The sequence below is a fragment of the Indicator indicator genome, chromosome 1 (genome assembly GCF_027791375.1).
Source record: "Indicator indicator isolate 239-I01 chromosome 1, UM_Iind_1.1, whole genome shotgun sequence".
In the NCBI taxonomy this organism is placed as follows: domain Eukaryota; kingdom Metazoa; phylum Chordata; class Aves; order Piciformes; family Indicatoridae; genus Indicator; species Indicator indicator.
Window position 1 is genome coordinate 81510368 of NC_072010.1, and position 18529 is coordinate 81528896.

Sequence of the window (18529 nt, forward strand, 5' to 3'; positions counted from 1 at the left end):
TTTAGGAAAACAACAGTGGGCATTTGGTTAAGGTGTAGCTTTGGCTGATGCCTGTCTCCTGTAGGTGCAGAGCATTGAAACGAGACCATTGCAGTCATAGGCCAGGCAGTGACACACAGCAATACTCACCGCAGCACAGCTTTCTCCATTTCCTGCTTTAAGTATGCTCATTCTTATATGTCTGGTCTGTCCTGCAAGCAGATCCAAATGAGTCATCACAGCAATGAGTTGCAATGAAGACACTGGCCTTTATCTCAGAAGGTAATTCTGCTGACTTAGTGGAGAGAGGAACAGGAGCCCTTTATGGTCCTATATTTCAAAGGGTGTCTCTGAACAGGAGAAGAAGGAATTTAGCAGACACACTGAGTAACTATAAAGCAATTTTTTCTAAATTACCTAAAAGCATTAGTTTTGGCAGGCAGAACTATATTTAATCTTTGTTAGTAATCCCATACAAATGAAATACATGCACATAACTCTATAAACAACTCATTGAATTCAAAACAATATCTGTTTCCTTTTAAGGCAAATTGAAATGTATGCTAAAGATACAAGACTAATTTCTTTTGTTGGAAAACATCTTTTTCCCCATCTATGCCAGCATTTAATTGATAAATTATTATTTTTTATGCTTCAGTATGGCATAGTTGCTTAATCCAACCTTCCTCCTCTGCATAAAAAGTATTATGCACAATGCAAAGAGATTACAATTCTGTTTACCAACTAGTTTTCATGTCAACTATACAAAACCAGTTTCCTTTAATGACCATCTCTGCCACCCAGCAGTGTGGTTCACCAGAACAATGTGAAGTGATTGTTTCCTGAGAGTGATTTCTGTTTGTATGAGAGCACTCAAACTGTCTGGTATGCAGCCTGATGAGCCAAGACACAGAGGAATTTTTTTACTGTCCCTCTGAATAACTTTGCAAGAAAGATGCTGAGCATCAGGAGTGAGAAAGGATGACATCCCCAGTCCTAAGTGGAATTCAGCTTCAGGGTCTTTGCACTATAAAAAAGGGATATGTAGCCACTGCACTGTTTCTCATTAAAGCCATGGCCCAGAGTACAGATATTTAATATAATTTATTTTGGAGATCAAAGAGATCAATAACTTGGAAACATCTATTTGCTCCCTTTCATGTCTTCCATCAGTTTGGGAACATACTTATTAACCTGAAGCTATTTAAATAAACTGAAAACGCAAAAATAACAAAGGCCAAAACAAAAGAAATCCACAAAATTATACCCAATTTTATTTTCAGGAATGCAGAGATCTGTCTAGGGAACTGACATCTGTTTTGAGCTAAGGAAAAGCATGAGCTATGCATGAGTGGAACTTGCCAGCTCCATGTGACTGAAATGCTCTTGGTTTGATTATGTGACATTTAGCAGTCCTTGAACGCTATGCACACGCTGGTGCATGCACACGCAGCACCAGCAATTGGAGCCCTCATAATGGAGAAGAGAATATATAAATACTTCTTCCCCACTATTTCACAAACCACACAGACAAAACAAAAAGAAAGGGGCTTGGTAAAGGAAAAGAAAGTAGAGTAAGACAGGAAGAAATTGCTGGTTGAATAGAGTTAATAGCACAAACTGTCCTTTCTCCTCTGTCAGAGCTGTCTTCCATTATCCATAGACTAGAATCAGAGCAGGTATAAGACATCATTAGATAAGGCTGCTAATGCTGCATATGATGGAGTGAACTATACCTAAACCTATGGGCTGCCTCAAGTTTCCCAGTACAAGCCAGACCTTTCCTCTTCCTATTTTAAAAACACCACTGGGCCATTTATAAACACAAGCACTGCATGTTCTCATTGTACCAGCTGAGCATTTCAAGGGAGATTCTCCTCCCCATCTGCTCTGTCCTGGTGAGCAGCTGGAGTATGGTGTCCAGTTCTGGGCTCCCCAGTTCAAGAGGCTGAACATGAGCCAGCAGCGTGCCCAGGTGACATAGAAGGTCAATGGCACCTTGGCCTGTATCAGGAATAGTGTGACCAGCAGGACTAGGGATATCATTCTACTATTCTGTCCCTGTACTTGGCACTGGTGAGACCTCACCTTGAGTACTGTGTGCAGTTCCGGGCTACTCACTTCAGGAAGTATATTGAGGTGCTGGAGTGGGTCCAGAGGAGAGCGACAAGACTGGTGAGGGGGCTGGAGGGAAAGTTGTATGAGGAAAGGCTGAGGGAGCTGGGGTTGTTCAGCCTGGAGAAGGGAAGACTTAGACAGGACCTTATCGCTCTCTACAACTACCTAAAAGGAAGTTGTAGTCAGGTGGGGTTTGGGCTCTTCTCCCAGGCAACTAGTGACAGGATAAGGGCATGGTATGAAGGTGCACCAGGGAAGGTTTATGTTGGATATCAGGAAGCAATTCCTCACAGAATGGCTGATTAGGCACTGGAATGGACTGCCTAGGGAGGTGGTGGAGTCACCATCACTGGAGGTCTTTAAGAAAAGATTGGATGTGACACTTGGTGGCATGGTTTAGCTGACGTCATAGTGTTAGGTCATAGGCTGGACTTGATGATCTCGGGGGTCTTTTCCAGCCCCAATAATTCTGTGATTCTGTGAAACTACTGGAGACAGTCCAATAGATGGCCACAAGGACAATTAGGGGAGTAAAGCATATCTCATATGAGGAGAGGCTGAAAGACCTGGAGCTCTTTAGCCTAGAAAAAAGATTGAGAGGGGATCTTATAAATGCATAGAAATATCTAAATGGGGGAGGTCATGAGGATGGGAGTGGCTCTTTTCAGTAGCAGCCAGTGATAGGATGAGGGACAACAGGTACAAACTAGAACACAGGATACTTTACTTGAACTTAAGAAGAAAATTCTTTACTGAAAGAGGTAATCAAGTCTAGTGGAGAGGCACCTCTGCCTATGTCAGAGGGGTTGGAGAAGATGATCTCTGAGCTCCCTTCCAACCTAAGCCATGATTCTATGATTCTATGATACTGTGAGGATGACAGAGCACTGGAACAGTCTGCCCAGAGACGTTGTAGTCTCCTTCTCTGGAGACCTTCAAAACCTGCCTGTTCCTGTGCAACCGGATCTAGGCATACTTGCATTAGCAAGGAGGGTTGACTAGATCCCCAGAGGTCACTTCCAACCCCTACCATTCTATAATTCCATGATCTGCTACGGCACCTTTTCTGTTACCTATGATGAAGTTTATATATCCAGGCCATTTCCTCTTTTAGCAGTTGATATTTGTAGGTATAAACAGCAAAAAGCTGTTTGAGGGAGAGATTTCACATTATGCCAGATGTACAATTTCTTCTTTGAACGTTGGAAACTACACATACACAGCTACTGCTAGAAAAGCCACAAGCACGGAAGGAAGATAAGGCGGAGTAGAATTAAGTAAAGTTGATTCCTAGTTGCTTCACAATGGCAATGAGAAATCAAAAGTAGATACCACAGGAAACTGGAGTTACTGTGGACAAAGGAGATTCCTCATAGGCACTGTGCTGGGTATGGACAGCATGGCTCCGGAAACATAGAATGTTTGATGTATTCGTTGAAGATGACTTTGGTTCTCAGCCTTCTAGTGATTCATCATCCTCTATTTATACATTTCTCCTGTGGCAGGGCTGGCTGAGGTCCACACACATTTGTGTCTCAGGCAGCATCCAGTATTATACTGAAGTAGTTTCATCAGTGATTTTAGCTCAGGCACTGTATCCCATGGAGGGAGGCTTTCTTGCACTGACTCCACGGCACTGATAATCTCTGGCCGAGCAACAGAGCAGGCGGCTGGCAGGGACTGTCTTAAGCAGCCACTGCAAGATTTCCCACAAATTATGGGCCAACACCCAAACATACTCTCCCCAGCTGAAGATTCAGTTTACTTGCCGCTTTTTGAAGGGAAGGACTTCTTTCCTTCAGTGTCTGAAACCCACAGGCTGTTACCGAATAAACACATAATATTTGTTGCTCCAGTATAAATGTATCCTGAAAAGCCATACTCCAATTCTGTCATACTGAAGTGAGGTCACAAAAACATTAGGTCCAGTCAAACCCTGTGAAGTACAAAAAAGATTCCGATCGGCTGTCTCTGGGTCTAGAATGAATTACATGCTCTTATATACGGGATCAAGTTATTGAAAAGGGAAGAATAACTGCAAGAACAGTGTCATCCTGGTCACCTGATTTCCTGGACTTTTCAGCCAGCTCAGATCGAACAACTTGCAAAAGACATGAAACAAAAGGCTTCTTCCACACAGCTTCAACCATTCAATCCTCACAGACAAATGCTGCACCCTAGACAGATCCCCAGCTCTGATGTCTAAGTGATGCTGAATTGGTGGCTGTGGAACATTCTCAGAGCCTCTGTTTTGTGCAAAAATTATTTTGATTTGCCCGGTTGCTAAAATAAACATTTCCTCTCACCTCCCCAGTATCCACTAAAATGGAAATTGGACTGAAGCCTAGTATTATGTATAATCCACAAAAGGAAAAGCAGGCTTCTGAAATTACTACACATCCTCATTTTGAAGTGTTATGCCTTATTTCACACCACAATCAAACATATGTTGCTGCTTCAAGTTTCAAGAGCAGGTTGAACAATTTAAAGACCCTTGTAATCTGTATTAAGTAGGAGGGAAAAGATAAGATTGTACATTTATTTGTTTCTTTTGCTTCCAGCTTATTACTGGTAGAGTGCAACTGACTTCCACATCTAATGTGACTTTCTGCCAATAAGTCTGTTATTGTATCTCAGCTCTTCTCCATATTTGGGCTATACTTGTGTTACAAATAGGGGGAAATAAGGCAAGAAATTTATAATAATGTTTGCTTATTTATTTCATAGAATCATAGAATCAACCAGGTTGGAAGAGACCTCCAAGATCATCCAGTCCAACCCATCACCCAGCCCTAAGCAATCAACTAGACCATGGCACTAAGTGCCTCATCCAGTCTCCTCTTGAACGTCTCCAGCGATGGTGACTCCACCACCTCCCTGGGCAGCCCATTCCAATGGTCAATCACCCTCTCTGTGAAGATCCAGCCTATACCTCCCCTGGCACAACTTGAGACTGTGTCCCCTCATTCTGCTGCTGGTTGCCTGGGAGAAGAGACCAACCCCCACCTGCCTATAACCTCCCCTCAGGTAGTTGTAGACAGCAATGGGGTCAGTCCTGAACCTCCTCTTCACCAGGCTAAACAACCCCAGCTCCCTTAGCCTCTCCTCATAGGGTTTGTGTTCCAGGCCCCTCACCAGCTTCGTTGCCCTTCTCTGGACACATTCCAGTACCTCAACATCTCTCTTGAACTGAGGAGCCCATTGGCTCCACCACCCTTGTAATGTGATACAAAGGTTATAAAGGTTCGGTAGTTCTGTTGGGGCTATCTTCACAACAGGAATCGTTACTGGTAGTTTGAGAATAGTATTTGGAAAGGATAGATTCAAAAGCAGCAGTAATACCCCATTTACAAAACGAAGAAACTTCCTGGGGACTTAGGAATATAACAAATACTCATAAGGTTATTTTCTGACTGTAGGAATTTCTCTTTTCATCCCTTTTTATCAGAGAACTCTCCTGAACTGCTACAGCTGCTTAATCCATGTGTGTGGTGAGGGAAAACCCGAGAGAAAGAGCTCAGTCGCTCCACAACTGACACATTTTTATGAAAGCCAAATCTAATTTTGTTGGATGCCACAAAAGAGAGCATTTCCAAAGCTCAGACAGACAACAGATGTGGGCACCAGGTAAAGAGCTGTTCTTTGCCCAGACTTGCCCCAGCATGGGGTCTGTGTCTTACCAATGCCTGGCAGTGCACGTGGCTTGGGGGAAGGGCTCATATGAGTCTACTGACCCACAGCCCTGAACTGGGGGAGGTGCTTGTGATATATTTACTGTAAAAAGATATGTGTGTGCACACATATCCATACATACTTGTATGCATGCTGTTCCCCAATCATTAGTCTTACAAACCCATGAAGAAGAAAAAAAATGGGGTTTGCTTTTTTTTTTTTTTTTTTTTTTTTTTTTTTTTTTTTTGGTGGGTCAGACACATCTTTGTGACTCTCATATGAGCACAAAAATAGCAGCCTCTGGAAAACAGCAGGCTTCTCAGCTACATACAAGGCTATTTTGTGTCTGGCCAGTGTTCAGGGCAAGAGCTTCTTCTTTCCACAGGTTTGAACTTTGTCTGGTACCCTGATTGGCACCTTCAGGCATTTTCCTCTCAAATAATGTTATTGATGAGCACAGGCTCCCTGGTAGGCTAACACCATTAGGGGTATTATTGAAGGATGGGAAGTTGTGCAACGACTCATTTCTTTCTACTGTTCACTTCTACCCTTTCCTTTCTTTGTTCCTGAGTGCCAGCCTGAACTCCAAGGGGGCCTAGTTAGCCCAAGACTGTACCCCCATACCCAGAGGGTTAATTAACAAAACAAACCAAACACACACACCCACACCCACCCACACACACAAAAACCAAACCAAACAAAGACCAACCAACCAAAAAAAGGCAGATAAACAAAGGCAGAGTCTGCTCCAGCTTTTGGGTACACCAATGCCTGCCCAGGCTGAAGGGCTACCATGCAGCCCAGAGCTGTCCAGATCTCCATGGACAGACCAGAGCCACCAGTGGATCCGTGTAGTCCTGTCCCACCTCAGCAGAAATAAAAGGAAAACAAAGTTAAGGGAAAGAGGTTCACCATGCACCACTGTCTGTCCATCAAAAAGTTCGGTACCAGACTCATTCAAGCAAATCTAATTCCCCACTGTGAAGTGTAGACAGACAGATACAAAGCAGTGTGAAATATGCCTGGGAGGAAAGACTTTGCATCTGCTCTCACAACCATGCATGCAGCACAAATGTGCATGGAGCAGCACAGAGGTGACCATCAGATGCACCACTTTCTCAATATCTGCAAGAAGGTATCCCACATATGTGCAGAGCTATGCTTGCCCCAGTGACTGATTCCTGTGAGGCAGTTTGGATTTTTTCTCATAGCACCTCTCCTGTAGTGTACAATGTAGGTAGTGTATGACATAAATGAATTTCTGGCTTCCCTTCTTTTAAAGTACAAACTCTGTTTTGATTGGGAGGTAGCTCTAACTGCAGCATGAGTGACAGACAAGGTTAAAAAAGCAACCAGGTGCTGCTAGTGTGGGATGCAACCAGAAGCAGGACTTCCCTGTTGGGTGGTGCTTCTGGAGAAGACTAAGTGACTAGTCTTTGACCTTCCCCAGGACTGCTCCTTCACACCACAAGTCCACATCTATTTCAGGAAGCAGTCTGAGGACTCTACTTTTTGCCAGCTCACAGAGTCTGTTCAGACCTAAAGGATCAGAAGAGCAGACACGCAGAGTGAAGAAGCTGAGAGAACCTGCCTCAAACGAAAGACCAAGCTGACTCTCTGTAGGAGTAAAAGTCCAACAAAAAGGAGGGGCTGTACTCTGTCTGGGGAAGCCAGACCCACAAGCATTGCAGCATGATGAATGTGTTGAATTTCCACACACACACACACACACACACACGCACACCCCAATTTCCTTTAGGGAAGCAATGGTTTGAGGATGATTATAGTTTTGAAATTATTGCGGTAATAATCTATTAACAGACATAAGCCATTGAGTGTTGATTTACTCCAAACCTGTTTATCCACCACAAGCATTTAGTAAAGAGAAATATTTATAAAGTTTTAGAAGGACAGCTGTTATTTTATTGTATTGAAGGGAAAGTTCATTATAAGTCATTTACTGCTTGTCTTGGTTATGTGTTTCGAAGTTGTATATGGTGTGTGAGAAAATATATTCGGGAGATTGGCAAAGACTAAGGACTTGGCAACACTCAAAAAAACTCCTCAGTTTTACATAGTAAGTGTCAAACATGCCAACAAAACTAAATAAAATTAAATATGAACTTTGAGCTTAATTTGAACATGTTTTTCCACCTTTCTTTACCACAAAGACACAGTGTCTGTCTCACTCCAGTACCTGGGATTTTAAAAAGCTGAAGAAATTTTAGGGAACAGCTATAAAAGTGATTCCTGGAAGCATGCCAGAGACATTAAATTTAATTTATTCTATTTAGTTTATCAAAGAAAAGCTTTGCAGATGATTTGAGTAGGTGCAGACTTTTGGGGAATGGGAGAGGATGAAGTCCACTTTCCCAAGCCCTGCCAGCCCCACGGGATCTCAGGCATGCCCAGAAGGGTGCTGGACCATTACAAAAAGTCTGGGGCCAGGACCAGCTGCTTCATCATACCCTTGGGGAGCAGAAGAGAAGCTGTGGGCCAGGAAAGCAATGGGGACTGTGAACCTGGACACTAATGTAACAAAAGCCAGCAGCTAGAGTCTGAAAAAAGAACCCATCAGATCACGGATAAATCAGGTTTTCCAACATGGTGGCAATGAGCTACTGGGTCAGCATACTTACTTACAGTTACATTGGATTTTCTGTCCTTTTATTACCACAAATCAGATTTGAATTTCTTTCATTAAAGATACAAGCACAATCAGAAATTATGGTTCAGCCTTTGTCATGCAGAATGTCAGCACAGAGGGTTGCTCTGATCTTTACAGCCTGTGAGTCTAAAGCATTCCTTCATAACAGCAAAGGCGACTGCAGCCAGGACAACATGCAGCATATGACCAGAAAGAAAAAATTTATTCTCTGTGATACAGGATGAATAGATTTTCACACCATTCAGATACTTTTTTTTTTTTTAACCATCCACCATATGCCGGGAACTGGAGAAGAGTGTGCAGAGTGAGCGTGCATCTGCTTCCTACTTCATGCTGTGCATGCTTTTTATCAAAGTTCTTCCCTGGAAAGCAGAAGACACTGCTGACAGTACTTCCCAGGATCTGGGAGAACACTCCTGCAACGGATGCAGAGCGGTGGGAGCCAGTGAGCACATGTGAGAAAGAGCCACAAGACCATGACATAGGTGATATGCAAGTGGCTCCCATCACAGCTAGAACAGGGAATGCAGAAGAAAGAAGAGCATCTTCAAAAATGAGAAGAAAATATTCATCTTGCTAATTCTCTTGTGTAGGTATATGGAAGTATGAGCCTTCACAGTGAGTTGGCTCTGGATCCAACTCTTCACCACTTCAAGATGAGAGTAAGGCAAGTTGTGGCAAAGGTCAGGTTTTATTACAGCACTGTTTACCATGCAGGCTACATTAGGTTTGTAATCTCTTAAGCAACACCTACAGCTATCGCCTTTTCCTTGGCTGGAGAATTCATCCAGCTTTGCCCAGATCTCTGTCCAGGGTCAACTGGAAGCCATTGACTGCTTTGTTTATTCAGCTTCTAAATTTTTTCATTTTTTATCTCACATCATTGGGCCTGATGTCCAGCAATTTTTATAGGGTGCTTGCATTCATATGTGTCATATTTGTTTTGAGTAATGCTGGCCTATTACTGTGCTTATAAACAGAAGCTTGCTTGCAAAACTGCTTCAAATTTTCCCATCAAAGAATCTGCCAAGTCACTGTTTTTTTTAATAAAGCAATGATAGTAGTAGTGCAGCATCAGCAAAAGGAGTGGCAGATCATTCACGGCGTTCACACTTTGTTCAGGTGGCTAATTATAAACGATAAATACTTCGAAAACAATTTGTCACAGACTGATGAGCACCTTGTCTATGGGTACCATGGACCATTTTCCCAGGCAATTTCACAACATCAGTGAATGGGAAACATCACCCAATAAATTCTGCAATTATTCTTCAACCAGATCTAGAATTACTACTTAAGTGCATTACTATTACTACACAATGGATGGGATTAAGTCATCAGTTTTGCTTTCTGTGCCCGGCATTGCATGTATGACAGGGTTTATTTTCTAAACAAAAGACTGTTTGTCAGTGTTACTTTTGCTCTAAGGCAGACAAAGCCAACTGTATAAACACAGAAGTATTTCTGTACCACCTAGCTGCTCTGTGGAGCTGTGAGGCAGAGAGGAGACTGTCCTCTCTCAACTCCCAGATTGCATCTAGTGATGCAGCAATTTTAACAGGAGATCACAGTTTGGCTTGTCACTAGTCAATCCAGAAAGTAGTTGAGGGGAGTATATCACTCCATAATTTGTTCAGCTAAGTTTCTAGGCACCAAGACAGACAGATGGTTAATTTCCCGCCCCTCCCCCTTCTTCTCCCTGTCCCCCCGCCCCCCCCTCCCCGTATTTTTTTTTTTATAAGGAGGAGAGTAGGGGAGGGAAGTCCCTTGGCAAAGGGTTCTGGCGCAGCAGGTTGAACCCCAGCACAGCAGTTGGGATTGTTGACCCAGTGAATGTGCCCAAAGATCCTTTTCAGCTGCACAAAACCGTTCAGTTTTGCCATTAGCATATCAGAGGTGGAGCGGTGGTGGGAAATGGCGCAGGCAATAAAGCCGGGAGCTCTGTGGCTTTGTCTGACTACAGCTCAGGGAGGCAGGAAAAAAAAAGATAATTGGCCATTTGCCGTGCAGTGACAGACAGATGTTGACGTTTTTCTCCCTTGGTTGAGCAAACTCCACCTTCATCCCCGGGTCCAGAGGAATGCTGGTTTCTGTTCCACTCAGGCCAGCAGCTTTCTGCCCACTGTCCAGAGTGATAGGTCTGGAATTTGCATGCAAACAGGTATAACCCGGACAGAGAAAATGGAGATGGTGAGAGATTGCTTCTGACTTGTTTCTTCTTCTTTTTTTTGTCACATTCTAAAGCAGATCTCAAATAAGGTTTTAATTCTGATTCAAAAAGGCAGGCTGTGTACATCATTTAAATATGCACCCAAGAAAACCTTTGCCCCATGGAAAATCTATGGGAAGAGGCCAACCTGCCTGGGACAGCCTTTCCTCACTTCCTTGCCAGAAATTTGAAGGCCCCATAGACTGTACAGAGAGTTCCCACTCCCACACACTGCAGAAATCCCAGAAGGAGAAGTTCCTGAGCTGTGTCAAGCTGGTATCTGTAATCATGTCCTGTTGCTTTCGGTTCTGCTCTCCTTCCCTGTCCCTGGCAGCAGTCACCAAAGCTACGCTGGTGTCACTTCCTCCTGACCTGTCTGCACACAACGCTGGGGCAAAGGGGATGCAGGATCTCAAGAGGTGACATATATCTTGGCACAGCATAAATCAGCCAGCATGCTCAAAGGACAACTCTGCATCATTTCCATTTGTCACCCAAATCACAGACAGATCCCTGGGGGCAGAACAACACCCAATTCATTGCATGTTATACTTCCTGCGGAGCCAAGGAATATTATTTTTTTTAATGACACTAAGCTTAGTTGCCCTGAATATCTTATTTAATGCTTCTCTGTTTGAAGAAAGGTCGTTCACCTCAACAGATGCTATTCTGCAAAATTTTCTCTATGCTATACCTCTTGCTTCTGTAGCAACACTGGGACAATGCAAGAGACAATGTGTCCAGTAATGAATTTTGCCTAGAAAATCTCTGTGAAGGCCTGGCAGTGCTGCAGAGACAAGCCTGGCTGGTCGGAGGTAAGGATGAGCCTTGCCTGGCTCCCAATGGCACACAACACCTAAACGGCCACAGCAGTGGAGAGTGCAGTGCAGATAACAGCATCAATGGCAAAGGGTGACCAAGCAGTGTGTAGCACTCACACAGAGCTATTACTTGTGTAGTCATCCTTCTTCGCCTTTCATTCATCAAACGAACCTCCCACAAGCTGGGATTTCACCCAGCTTTTGGCTATTTTCACAGATAAATCATGATTTCATAAGGTTTTGTTTCTGCTTTAAAAGGCCATAATGAAGCCTGTACATAATGCATCTGTTTCAAAAATGCTTGAGAGGGCTATAGGCCTATTAAATGCTGTCTAGGTGGAGACTGGAGCAGAGAAAGTCAAGGCTGTATTTGAAGTTCACAGCTGAGCTTGGATTTAATGTTGGTAGATTTGGCTTCTTATGAGATCAAAAGCCCTGTCCTATCGCTCCTGCTGGCCACATTTCCTCAGGAGTGAAGAAAATCTCAGCTTGCAGAAAGGGCCTTTACACCATTCGGCATTTCAAAGTCAATTAACTCACCCAGTCTGGACAAAGAGACCACAGAGAGCTAAAGCTCTGCTAACTCATGCCTCAGGCCAGGATCAGCCACTTCAGAAGCAAGAAGGCTTAAGTGGCCCCCAACACACATTCCAGGGGGAATCAGGCCCGTCAACACAGAGTTCAGCTCCTGGTTCAGCAGGTACTGGTGTCTTGAGAGGGTCTTGAGATTAGAGCCCAAACCCATGTTTACCTTCAGGAATTTGTGAATGGTTACCACGTCTTTCATTTGTCTATAGATGTAGTAAGTAAATACAGAGCTAGACTTCAATATGTTGGGTAAATTATTTACTGCAAATTCATAGGAAATTCATGTAGGTCCTAGTAATCATCCTAACCAAAGTGCAGCAGAAATGAAGAGTCATCCTTCATGTCCCAAAAGAAAGATGCAACCAGGGCTGCCATTCATCATGTAACAGAACTTAAATACACAGTATCTCTTTACACCCACCTCTAACAATCACAGCCTGGACATGAGCTTTTACTTGCTTTAGATGAAGAGTCCTCAGAGAATTTTATTCTGCTTTACGCTTAGTTCTTGCACTTCTTACTAGGGCTCTGCAATGCAAACTTTTCTCCATGGAGGCATACTTGTGTGTCAACTATTCCATTCTTTCGACACTGGAATACATGCTCTACAGCCAAAGGAGGCCCTTCTCAGCCGGTCCAAGCCTGGGCTGGATCACACTTACAAATTCTTATCTCACCTAAATAGTGAAAATATGTCTTGCTCTTCCTTACAACACCAGGGTTATTAGATTCTCAGCTAGAATCACCTGTTACAAGAGGCTTCATAGCAGTGACAGGTGTCCAAAACTGGTCTTGCAGAATTTTGACTGTAGGATGAAAGGGTTGGGAAGGAAAATGCAGTCTGACTCAAACCCCACAGAGAGAAAAGAAGAATCAGAAAGGAGTGGGAAGCTTAAAAATTACCCTGATATTCAGTGGTTGTTATACCTAAATGAGAATTACTTTTCAGCTGTGATGGAGTTTATTATAAACAGGGAACACAATCGCCTTTCTCACTGTCATTCCAATAGGGATATTTGAAGAGAACATTTATATTTTCCATGTAAAGTCACAGAGTTCAGTCCAGATTGTTTTATGCTGGATGGGAATATTTGTACTTACAGTTTATTGATCAGGTCTTAAGTTATTTCACTTAGAAATGCAATGAAAACAGCCTTTAAAAATAGAAGTAATCTTTAATGACCATTAATTTTAAAGTGATATCATACAATTCAGATTAGTAATGATAAATAGAAGTTTAGCTAAAGATTTACATATGCCTTGTGTTTACATTAAAGAGACAATTTTACACCCAAGTAAACCATACTTCTCTATACAGACTCAGACACTACAGCATCTACCTTTTTTTTTCCCCTTAAAGTAGCTGTAAACAGGTATAAGAATTTGGACAAAAATATCCTTTAAGGGGATTTTGCAATTGTTGGGATTAATGCACTTCCTTTTACACCTGTAGCAATCTGGTGCATGAATCCCTTGCTTGATATGCACAATAAAGAAATGCTGTGCTCTTCACCTGTCAGTGTCAAGGCTGTGTTATGACCCTATATTTGCTATATATGTCACCTTGCTGCAAAAGAATTAAAAATAGGACTTTCCAGTGAGGGTAGCAGAAATATTAATAATTGGCTTGATCTGAATTCCAATTAAGGAAGGACAATGGATGATTTTTAAACAAGAAGCTGCTAAAGAAATCACCAGATTGGATCCTGCATTTGTAGGAAGTCTTTTAATATTTTCTAAAGGGAGCCCTGGAAGATCATTTAAAATGTGGCTGCTTTTCCAAGGCTCACCTCAGTCATTCAAGGCTCCCCTATTCCTGCTGTGTGCACAGACCTTCCCTTCTCTCCTCTGACATTATACAGTCTCCTGCTTATGGGAAAGGGCTCGGGGAGGGTCTCTCTCTGACACTTCTCATAGGACTGGTCTTCATTTGGCAACTCCTCCAGTAACTGCTCCATTTTGCCAGGGATCTGGCTCAATAGTTAGTCTGTCCATCATCTTCTCCCTCCTCCCATTCCCCTGTATGATTTAGCATTTTAAGTACGATCAGGGGCAACAAGGATGAAAAATGTACAGTGCTTTTTGGTTTTAGAGTGACCACATTACTATGCATTTTTCAGACACAAAAGCCTATTTTTAATATAGGATGGGATCTGTGGCTTAAAAACCTCTTGTTTGTTCAAACCCCTCTATTTCACTTGCTAGTGGAGATGCAGCATGAGGAGCTGAAATCCCTTAACAAATGCGGTGCTGGATGGTGCGAAGGCAGTGAGCACACTGGCATGGGAGAGAGCACTTGCTATACTTGATAATAAATGCCCAAAGGCTGGTGGAAGACAGTTAAATAATTGCACATGACATTCCCATCTCCCTGGAGATAAGTTTTTCTGCTGAGGAGGTAGGAGGGAGTAGCCACACTGTGAAGCATTTCTGATGCGGTTCCACTGATATCGATGAGACTGCAACCTGCACAGCGAGGACTCCTAAAGAGGACAAGTGATTTCCACTGCAAGCCATAGACATAGACAAATTTGGGTGGTCAAGCCCTTGGTAAGAAACCATCCTCTGGGATGGAACAATGAGGGACTTTCTATTTCCTTCCTGCTACACTCCATGAGAGACCACAGATGTAAGAAAGATCCAGTGACTGAAGAGGAGAAACCCAGACAGCTCTTCTCAGGCCCTTGCTCCTATGAGCTTCAACACAAATATCTCTAGAACTGAGCTGCTGAAACAGTGTGACAATAAGAATAAAGAGGTCTTGATTTGCATCCAATCCACTTGCCAGCCTTTCTCTTAGAGGTTCCTGCTATATAGACATCAGCCCTGGTCTGAAACATAGTGTTGACCTGTAATGGTTTTCTTCCTGTGTTTGAGCAACACTTTCCCCTTCCCGATTTCCATCATATTTACACAGACCTCTGGTGTTGAAGATTTTAAAGTCCATAAAGCTCATCTGTGAAAACCAGAGTTTGCTGGGAAAAGACATCTCTGCCAGCATAATTGTGGATTTCCCTTTCAGCCAAATGAGTGAAGAAGTGAGAGCTGTGCTTGTTTTGATGGCAGAGATCCTGCAGGTGCCAGGTGCGAGGACAGGACAACACAAAAGCTCTGCTCAGGCTGCTTTCTGGGATCCCAGCCAGGAAGAAAGCTGCCTCCTACAAATGTGAATCAAAGAGGACATGCAGATTTACTTGTCTTCAAGGCAGCATCTGATAGAAAATGCATGCAAACCTAAACTTCAGCTGGGAAAAAATATTTTTAAAAGTTTGTGAACAAATGCCATCCATTCCTTAATGACATTTGTCTGGTAGTAACTTCTGGAGTAAGAAATGTTTTCATTCTCAGACTCTGCATTTTCTTCTTCTCTCTTGAATCAACAGGAATTGAACCTGTAAGTCAAAATAGCTTTCTGTCTCTAAACAGACTAAGTCAGTACTGTGGCTTTAAAGACATAGGGGAATGCTGTTGACAGTTATGAGGCAGGAGAGAGAATTGCCTGGAAAAAAAAATGGGTTGTAATGCCATAAAGCAGATACTGGAGCTTCAGAGCCAATCTTCACTTAAAGAAAATGTTATTGCTGTATGAATCAACCAGACTGCTTCCACAGCCAATACTGCTGTGAAAATGTTTGCCTTTAAAGCTGTAAAATGCTTTCACACTCCATGGTTCTTGCATATCACAATTGCAGGAGCAAAATGAAAGGATAAGGTGTTTTGTACTGTTGGCTTTTCCCTTTCATAAAAAGATAGATACTTTCAAACAAATCTACCCACAAACATGTGCATCTATGTCTGAACCTACCATGGATATGGAAAATGTATTTCCATTCATGCATTGCAATGGCATCTTCAACTGTGCAGAGCAATGCTTGTGACATATGTAACAGGAGAGACACTGCCAACAAGCAAAGCGTCACTATTAATTTATCGACATTGTTCTTCAGAGAGAAGGTTCATTTTGACACTGATCCGACAGATTGTGGAGTCAGTCAGTGTCTTGTTTGTTCCACTATGTAAAACGGCCCAGAGGAGGTGTGGCAGAGGCAATAACCCAAGATGGAACTGTGCTTATAGGACTGGTGTCTGGATCAGTCAGCAGGCAGTGCTGCAGTGGCTGGGGTTGGCCTCACAGAGGTTGCATTTTCACTGCCTCACCTGGCTGTGGAAAACAGGCCAGTTAGTTCAACCTTAAAAATGAGAGGGAATTTATGAGCGAATGCAAAATCTGTTATGCAATAAAAATATTTAAAAAAAAAAAGTTCAGAATTTGAGATAAAAGTAATTTTCTTCCTTCACTTCACATGTCTTCTTCTGTTTATTCCATATCTCATGTAAACACAAACTGCTCTGGAAAGCCAGTCATCCCTAAAAAAAATATTACTGGAATAAAGTGAAAGATCAGGTCCTTTTGGGGTCAGAAGAAATGAAGGCAACAAACTCTATTCTGAGCAGTCTTGGGGGAGGCAATGTCAGCTGGAATTAACTGCATACTGACTCCTTGTGCCTTGCTCTGCTCACTGAGCAGATGAGAAGTACATAAGCCCACCCAAAACACTCCAGCTAAACTCAGAGTGAGACAGAAAAGTCAGCAAGGAAGCTAAGCTCCCTGGCCTCTGCCCAGACAGAGGGGCTCTGTGGCAGCTGTTCTGTACCCTAGAGCTAAGTTGCTCAGGAAGACTGGACAACTCCTTTTTGGTCAGGTGGGAAGGACTCTGCAGAAGCTCTCCATCGTTTCCTGTTCATGATTGTACTCATGACCTGTCTTCTCCTTTCCACAGGAGCACAGTACTGCTCCACTCAATGTCATGTTATCAGTGCTGAATGAAGTTGCAGATGGTTTAGATCTAAGGACTTCTTGATGTGTTTTGAAGGCAGACAGGATACTCAACAACAAAAAAAAAAAATAGAGAGGAGAAGAGGAGTCCAGAAGCAGTAGAATTGTTTCAGATGCCTTATTTGGCAAACAAGCTGCAACCCAGGAAGGCTTCAAAGAAGCTCAGGCTATAGCAGTCGCTCAGTCTGCTTAGATAGTATCACTTTATGCTGGAAAAAGAAACTGTACCCATTTTGATATTACTGGGGAAAAATGATACTGCTTTAAAGGGAAATTTCCAGGATGAAATACTTTTAGGCACTCCACATTGATTACTAAACTGCACTTTGGGTGATGAAATGCATGGGAAACTTAAAATATGACCTTTTTTCATTATTTATTGTATCTGCTTTTCTCTATGGCCACGAGTTTATCGTGGGGTTTCAATCAATTTTCCTCTCAGGTTCTCATGCATGAAGATTATGCTGAAGTGCTTAGCTTGTAAATACTGCAGGGTAATGTTTATTTGTTTAAAAGTGCTTTCATAAAACCATGGAATGCTTTGTTAACCCTAGATCACTTATGAACAAACAACCATCCTCTGACTATTTCTTCTTCCATATATATACTATGGTTTAATCTCATACTTAAAAGTGATTTTATAAAAAGTCCTATGATCCTTCAAATGATTTCATTATGTTTTTTTTTCTCATTAGCCAACACACAGAGGTCACTTCTCTTCCTCTGCAGTCACTTTTCATAGAATCCACTTCCCTCCTTCCATTTATTTTTAATGCTAGCAGTTTCATCCACAGGAGTATATTTGTTATAGAAACAAACCCCTATATTGTTGGAAACCAGAAACAGCTCTGAAAAGCAGTTGTGCCGGAAGAGCTTCCTGTCAGAAAATAGGTACAGCTCTAGCAGCAACCGCAGTTGCAAACTGGCTTTGATGTTGTTCAGATTTATTTGCTCATTTTATTTCCCCTTCATATTTATTTATTCCATCATAGTGCTCAGCTGTCTGAGGAAGCAGGATTATGTCCAGGAAGGCTGCCACCATGGCTGGGCCTATGGGTGCTTTTATCTTGCTCTATGGTCGATCATCCATGAATTTGTCAGCGTGTAGGTAATTTTGTAGGTATCTTCTGAGCATCCTCTTTGTATCTTGACATATCCTTGTCCACTGCTCCTGGTTTCTCTTAATGCTAGAAAGGTTTGGCCCCCTCATTGTGTATTTTAGCTAAAAGGCTAGAAAATTAATATCCCTGAGGTATTACTGCTAGCAGAGATTGGTCAATGGATCTAAGCATGAAGGGTATTTATGCATACAAAGTATGTCTACAGCTGACTGATTCTTGGTAGGAAACCAAACTGAAGATATATATCATGTTTCCGAGTGCCTCAGCTGGTTGGCCCCCTCATCCAATCAATCCCACTCCTTGTCTTAATGAACTCCCCAGCCCTTTTTTGGGTGTCTGTGGAAAAAAAAAGCCTGAGAATTATTCCTTTTCCTGCTGCTCTCCTGGGGTTTCCTGAAGACATACCACACAGGAAGGACAACACTCCAGTTGTTCAGTGACACATCCTGTGCTCTGACATCACAGTAGTCCAAGAGATCCCAACTGGCTTGTCTAAGGAGGTCAATACTACCTCTC